General features: G+C 28.2%; 1 pseudogene across 1 annotated transcript; it reads left to right on the top strand.

Annotated features, from left to right (window-relative positions):
- Positions 1-6,585: 6,585 nt before the first annotated feature.
- On the top strand, positions 6,586-6,674 carry BDBG_17811 (annotated as a pseudogene). Its single transcript has one exon. The product of its transcript is annotated as a tRNA-OTHER (tRNA).
- Positions 6,675-8,121: the final 1,447 nt, after the last annotated feature.

The raw sequence follows: 8,121 nt of genomic DNA, 5'->3' as shown, positions 1-8,121 counted from the left end.
TAGTATTCATGAGATTCAGATCTTTCTGAGCTTTGTAAATTTCTATAGATGATTTATCTTTATATTTGTGAGAATCTTCTTAACTCTTACAGACATGCTGAAGAGTGAAAATAAGAAGAAGTCATTCTATAAACAGAGAATAAAAAGATTATTGAGAAGAGAGAACTGTGAGAACTTTCTTATTCTAGAAGCTTATAAGATCTTTGTAAGATTAAAACAGACATTTATGAATATAGTAATACTGTTTCACTTTGATCTCTTACTCTTAATCAGATTAAAGACAGATATCTTCTTCTTTATAATTTCAGAAATAGTCTTATAACTACAGTTAAATGAGAACTGAGTTTCAGTGATCTTTTTCTCACAGAAGATGCAACTCACAGAGATTAACTATGACATTTATAATCAGAAGCTTCTTATAATAGTGAAATTCTTCTGTCACTGATATCACTACTTTAAGAGCCTTGTAACAGTGATTACTGTTAGAACTGATCATAACAGCTTATAATAGTTTACTTCAATTAAGAAACTCTCACAGTAACAGATTTGCTGAGCTCAGAGACTGAGTGAGTTCTGATTCAAGATAGAATATATCAAGAGAACTAAGAACTCAGCAGACAGACTCTCTCACAGATCAGACTATATTAAGAAGATCAGAATGACAGATATAGAGAAGTTAGAGAAGATAGAAAAGCTTCACAGAATGCTTGAACTGAGTGTTATGAAGAGATTGACTGAAGAGTCTCTCAATTCTCTATGAGAGAAGAGAGAAGAGAAAGAGAAGAAGCCTGTATAACTACTCTCTATAATACTGAGAGTCAACACTCTGAGAATCTCTGTGAGAATTCTTGAAGAGAATATCTATAATCTGAAGAGTTTGCAGACTTTGAGAAGCACTGTGAAAGATCTGATGTAAGAGAAAATAGAGTATAAGTCTTTATAAGATCTTCTATTCAGATTGTCTGAACTGCAACTGAAGAATGAATATACTCAGTATATTTAAAAACTGCTTATAGCAGAGATTAATCCTGTAGAAATAAAGAGTTGAAGAGACTTAAATACTCTCTTGTAAAGAGAGGACTGAATTTATGTATCTATGAATGAGTTTCTATACATAGAACTTATTAAAAGATATCATAACTCTTCTCTAGCAGGTCATTTTATAGATACTAGAACTCATGAGTTGCTTATAAGAAATACTTCTGACTGAAGATATGAGAACTTATGAAGAAGATAGTGAATTCTTGTGCTATTTATCAGGATTCACAGATAGTGTGATTCAGATTATATGAAGAACTTACTTCTCTACTCATCTCATGAAAATCATGAAAACAGCTAGAAATGAATGCTCTTGTAAGCCTCTCTGAAAGTAAGAACATATATAATATCTACTTTAACAGTGTGCTGATGATAGTGAATTACTTTACTAAGATGACACACTTTATACTCATCTATAAGAACTTGAAGTTAAAGAATTTAACTTATATCTTTGTCTGTGATATGATTCAGTTGCATGAATTGTCTGTGAATATTATCTCAGATAGAGAATCAATCTTCATAGAAGAGTTCTGATCTGATCTGATGACTATACTGAAGATCTTGTGAGATCTAAGCACAGCTTTTCATTAACAGACAGATAATTAGATAGAATATCTGATAAGTTTATTAGAACAGTATCTGCAGTGCTTTGTCAATTATAATCAGAATGACTGAGTGTATTGATTATTACTTATAAAGTTTATATATAACAACTTAAAGCATGTCAGTACAGATAAAACCCTCTTTGAGATGCTCACTGAGACTTATTCACAGATGATCTTGATAAACCTATGAGAGTACATTATAAAGTGTGATAATATCTGTGAATGAGCTGAGAGAATTCAGAAGATTCAGAAGAAAGTCTGTGAATTCTTGAGAAAGACTCAAGAGTATCAGAAGAGATACTATGACTTCAAGTATATTATAAAGAGTTTTAAGAAAGATAATAGAGTCTGACTGAGTCTAGAAAATATCATCACATGAAGATCTAGTAAGAAGCTGAATCTCTTATGAACAGAGTCTTATAAGATTGTGAAGAAAGTTAGCTCACAGTTCTATAGATTAAAACTATCATCTGAGTTACAGATATACAATGTTTTTTATATCTCTTTACTCTGTGAATATAAGGAATTCTTAGAAGAGAACTCTGTGACTTATCACTCTGTTCATGAAGTACTAGAGAATGAAAGAGAATATCAGATCAAAGAAATTATTAACTCAGAGAAGTGAGATTATAAGCTCTGATTCAAGGTTCAGTGATAAGAATATTCTAATAAGATGAATAAGTTCACTTAAGAATCATCTAAGCAGATAAGATATCTGCAGAAGCTGAGACATGACTTTTATACTATGAATTCTGACAAGTCAGAATAATATAATCTTTGCTAAGAACCTGGTTGTGATAAAGATATTAACACTGTCATTTATAAGCTCTAGTCTACAAGATAATAAGTTTCTACTGAGATGAACAGTCTGCAGTATATGCAAGGAAAGAAGAAATCATACTCTTATTAAAGTTAAAAAATAAGAAAATAAACAGAGCTGTGAACACAACTTAGAGATTAATAAAGAAAAAATAAAAAAAACTCAAATTCACATTCTTAATATTCACAACACTCAATCTCTCTTATAACTATTAATTCTTCTCTTCAAAGAAGCAGAAAGTATTATATCTGTGATACAGACAATTATTACATTTGATATAAAGACTGTCAGAAATGCACAGACTTCAGAAAAGCTGAACATCAGAGTGTATACAGTTATAACAGAATCTTAAGAGCTGGCTGTCTGTGTGTATAATTAGATATTTCTCACAAAGCTGTGTCTGCTTTCTCAGTTGTGCTGAAGTATTCAGTCTGAAAACAATTGAGATACAGAGAGAGAGCTCATCTACTCAGATTAACTTCTATTACAAATTCATGACATTTGCATTGCCTTAATTATTCAGATTTTGTAGATATCTGAGAACTCATCTCTCATTGACAATGAGATTGTAGAAATGTGCTGCAGTGTGAGAATCATTGATAGAAAACCTAGACATATTTGTATATATCTGATCAGAGATTGTGTGAGCAGAGAAGAGGTGATTGTAGACCTGTGAGACTGCAGAAGACACTGACAATACTGAGAGCTTTATAAGAACTATCAGCTAGAATCTGTAAGAAATTACTTATGAGAAGACTTACAGCAAAGAAGAGAACTACACTGCTTAAAGTCAGAAACTGATCTGAGAGAGATATGGGATTGACTGCTGGCCTGAAGATTGAGTGTGATGATGAGGCTGAAGAGAATGAAGATATGATTGTAAGCAGCAGTGTCCCTGCTTTATTAGCTAGTAAAAAGTAATCAGAGAAGTTGCAGAGACACTCACAAGAAGCTTAGTAATAATTAGATATTATTTATGAAGATATTGCAATTGAAAAAATTTTTATTCTTGAGAAGTTCTTGAATCAATATGCAGATATTGTCAGAAACACTCTCTCTCTATTATCTGAGTGAAAAGACTTCATGAATGAATGAGAATACTCACAGTTTATAAGAATGAAAGCTGTTATAGAAAAAGAGAAAAGAAGATGAGATTCTGCAGACAGATCTGAGATATTTATACTACTCTAGAGAGATTTACTTACACTGTGAATAATTCTGTGAAACAGTCAGATCACTCTAGTAAATAAGAGTGATTGTGAATTACAGATCTGAATCTTTCTATATAACTATAAAGAGTGATTACAGACTGTAAATATCTTGATTCTATAATTCTACAGAGTTAATAAAAGAATGGAAAATTCCTCACAATTCTACAGTGTCAAAGAACAATGATTTATAAGAATAAATGAAAGATTAACTTATGAATACTTCTCTTTAATGAGAGTAATCTTATAGAGAGTGATTTATCTGTGAGATGAATCTGTGTGATGATTGCACAAGAATCTTGTAAAAATGATTGAGAGTTAACTGAAATTCTTCTGTATAAAAGATATGAGATGAATCTGTGTGATAGTCAGAGAAGAATCTGTAAATCATAAAGAACCTTATAGAACAAGAAACTGAGTGACAGACTCTTTTCTCTTTATAGTAATAAGGGATTTTTCCTCACTGAGATTTTTTATAGATGTAAAGAGTTTTTAATGAGTATCACTGCAGTACTGAGCTGATTCTATGAAGTCACTCAGTGAAAGGCTTCACAGATGAAGTCTTAGAGAGAGAGAGATATATAAGAAATCTCACTTCTTATGAATTCTTTATCTCTATTTCTATCTCTCATGTAATCAATAGGGCTAGCAGCCCTTAGCTACACATAACTATATAGACTGGAGTTCACAAATACTATTCATAACTCAGCTTAAATGCTATTATACATTTGACTTCTACATTTTATCTTTCTATCACAAATACTTCTAGTAGTTAACAGTACATATCACGCCAAGCTGCAAACACCCGAATAATCACCTGCGAGCACTTATTCTTACATAATTGTAAGAAGACTGAGACTAATATCTTAATAATTATTTTTAATCACAGTTATTAATATCTCTGTTATATAATTCTCAGTAGAACTACTGATCAATGATTTAAATTCAATTAATATCTCTTAATAAGTTCAGTTCTTATCAATGTAATAACATGTAACTCTTATAAATGTAAGATTATTTATACTAGTTCATACATTCACTGTGAAAGATACTTTTAAATGATTCTTCAACTCTGATTCTAGATAGTATATATTGACTTTATAGTGTATCTCAAGAGTGAACTGAAGACATGATTGATATGAAATATTAAGATTTGAATTAAGTATTTAAAGAAGTATTCAGAATTTGAGGTTTTTAATTAATTAAAGAGAAAGATTCAGATATATATATATATAAAGTAATTATTTATAAAAGTTATCAGATGAGAGTTATGAAATCAGAGTACTAATATATAATTATTTTTACATGATTTTCTTCAAATTAGAAAGTTAATATTATTAAAAATTATTATCTGATAGAGTAATTTATCAGCTTAGTACTAATTTTCTAATTATCTTTCTTTTATGTTCTGATGAGATAGAAGTAGAAGCCTTTGTGAGTGAGTAAATAGTAGTTATATCAGTGAAGATAGGAACTCTACATTCTGATAACTTCAGATGTTAAGAAATTTTATCAGAGTTGTAATTAGTTTATAATCAATATTTCTGAATAAAGTTGTAGTAATTATAGTAGAGAGATAACTCTTCAGTAATCTGTAATATAATCTGTTAATACTTATTTCATAGTTTATCTCAATATTTATGTTAAGTTTTTTATAAATTTTATAACCTGAAATCAGATATGAAGAATGAAGAAGTTTTTTATTATAATTGAAAGAGAGCATTGTGTATGAAATTGTAAATAATATAGACTTTGTAATTAACAGTAATTTCTTAAAGAGTTTGTAAATCTTCAATAAAAATGAAAGAAGTGAAAGAAGTGAATTCAGAAGATATAATAAAGATTTAAGAAAGATAATAATTTATTTATAATAAAGATAACAACTGATCACTGATATATATAAGAAGAATTATTATAAGAGAAAATAATCTTCTTTCTTAACTTAGTTATATTTTAGTACTAACTCAAATTGAATATTATCAATATATAAAAGTAAATAAACAATCTTAATTAATCTCTATCATATTTCTTGAAATATATTAATATTATAAATGAGAGTATTATTAAATTACATTATCTGATAATATTATTAAAAATATATTAATACGATAAGTATCAATATTAAAAAAATATTGATATGTATATATTATAGTAATTTGTAAATCATGATAGTTAGACTGGCCGCTGAGACTATGAATTTCATGTTTGATCTCATTTGATCTGGTCTCATACATTTCTTGGCGTGAATTCGCTGGGACTAGCCATTAAAAAAACATGCAAAGTGACTATATATCAGATCTTAAAATAAAATCATGACTTGAAAAAAATGAGAAAGTGATTTCATTTATTCTATTTAGTCTCATTCTTGGCATAAAGTTACTATTTTTAGACATTTTAAGGTTTTTTTTAGACTATTTTTAATTTTTTAAAAAGTAACACTTTTTGATAACACTTAAATAAGATTTAAAGTCATTTAAAGCAATAAAACTAATTTAAATTGAGAAGTAGAAATCATGATCTCATTAGGAAAATGTGATAAGAGTAGACAGTAAGTCTCACTGAGACAGTATGAAACTACTATCTAATGTTAAAACTGTGTAATGGAATCAGTCGAATTGGTAATAGAACTATCAAAAAATCTGGTCCTGGTTTCAGACACGGTCACACGGTCAGTCTAATAATAGTTAAATATATATATACATATTATTTCTGATATTAATAATTGATTACAACTTGTACAATAATTTTTGAAAACTCAAAATTAATTTCAATTATTAACTAATAGTTATGAACTTATAACTAACTAATATAAAAAGAAAAAAACTTTTTCTACTTATTATCTTTCTTCTTCTTCTTATTCTTCTTATCATTCTTTATAATTCACTTTTTATTTTTATTCTTCTTCTTCTTCTTCGCCCCGGTGGCCGAATGGTTAATGCGGCCACCTGGTAGCGCCTTGATGTGGGAAACCAAGGTGCGTGGGTTTGAAACCCGCAGGGGATACATTAAATCCAGAACTCAAGCATCTCAGGTTTCTAATAAATAAAGAGGTGTACAAATCACTTCAATAAATCACTCTATGTTTCTAGGCTGGGAAGTTATTATCGCATGTATCTAATTGTCACTTCTTTGTATTTTCCTATGATTCTTGTTATCTTGGTGTGATCTTAAACATCTGTATTTCCTTCTGTATAATTAATACTTGACCTCTATTTAACATCACACAAGGACTCATCATAAGCTCCGCTTGCATATGAGTATAATGAACAAATAATAATAATAATAATAATAATCTTCTTCTTCTTCTCATCTGAGATTATAATCATCTTAAAATCTCTCTCTACTACTTTCTTAGAAAAGAGTTCTCACTGCTCTCTATTAGTTAGATTAATCTATATCTTAAAATTCTGTATTTTCTGATCTGCTGTCTCAGGTTTCATCTCAGCAGTAAGTAGATTAATATACTCAGAGAGTAGAGCTGTCTTCTTAATATTCTAAATCATGAAGTGTATTTGAGATCTGAATAAGATCTTAATTCTCTTCATCTCTGTCAGCTTCTGCTAATTAATTAGAGAATAGAAGTGTTATTAAAACTCATTATCTCTTAATAAGAAACTTATCAGTTTTAACTTCTTTATCTCTTACTTTAATATCTTCTTAATCTTCTTCTATTATTACTTATTTATAGTAATACTCTTCTTCTCTCTCTCTCTCTTTATCTTAGTTTTAAATTATTCTTAAGACTTCTTCTGATCTTACTACTACTGTATGAAACTCTTTACAATTTTCTTTTTTAATCTCTTATAAGTAATATTATCTGTATTATTTCTATCCTTAGTTCAGTCTAAATCTATTAAAAGTATTACTTAAAATTGTTATTATTCTACTCTCTTACAGAGTCTCTTCAAGATATTATAATATATCTTATAATCTATCTTCTCTTACTTAAATATCTTCTTCTTCTCTCTCTTTAATCTGTAATAGTACTTATATATCTTGATAGTCTGCAGAACTGCAGAATATTTGAAGAGAAATAATATAATTAATTGTAATAAGTATTAAGAGAAAGTGAAGATAGAAAAGACAGCTAGTAATAATATAATAATAATAATAATAATAATAATACTAATAATAATGATGATAGTAATAATAATAATAATAATAATAATAATAATAACAATGAAAGAGAGAGTGTATTGAACTATATTATTAACTTATTAAATATAAAAAGACTTAAAGAAAATATTAACAGCTTTCAGAGATATATAGAAATAGCTACACTATTATATAGTAATATTATCTTTATTCAATATATACACTATTAATATTCTTTGTATACAGTTATTATATAATTTATATCAGAGATACATGCAGAAAACAGATCTTTATTACTAGAGAGAATAATTACAGTAATTCTTTATTTTTATATTATAAAGATAAGTTATTTTTA

The sequence above is a fragment of the Blastomyces gilchristii genome (genome assembly GCF_000003855.2).
Source record: "Blastomyces gilchristii SLH14081 genomic scaffold supercont1.25, whole genome shotgun sequence".
In the NCBI taxonomy this organism is placed as follows: domain Eukaryota; kingdom Fungi; phylum Ascomycota; class Eurotiomycetes; order Onygenales; family Ajellomycetaceae; genus Blastomyces; species Blastomyces gilchristii.
The sequence above is the reverse complement of the archived record's forward strand: the minus strand, read 5'-3'. Positions and strand labels throughout refer to the sequence as shown.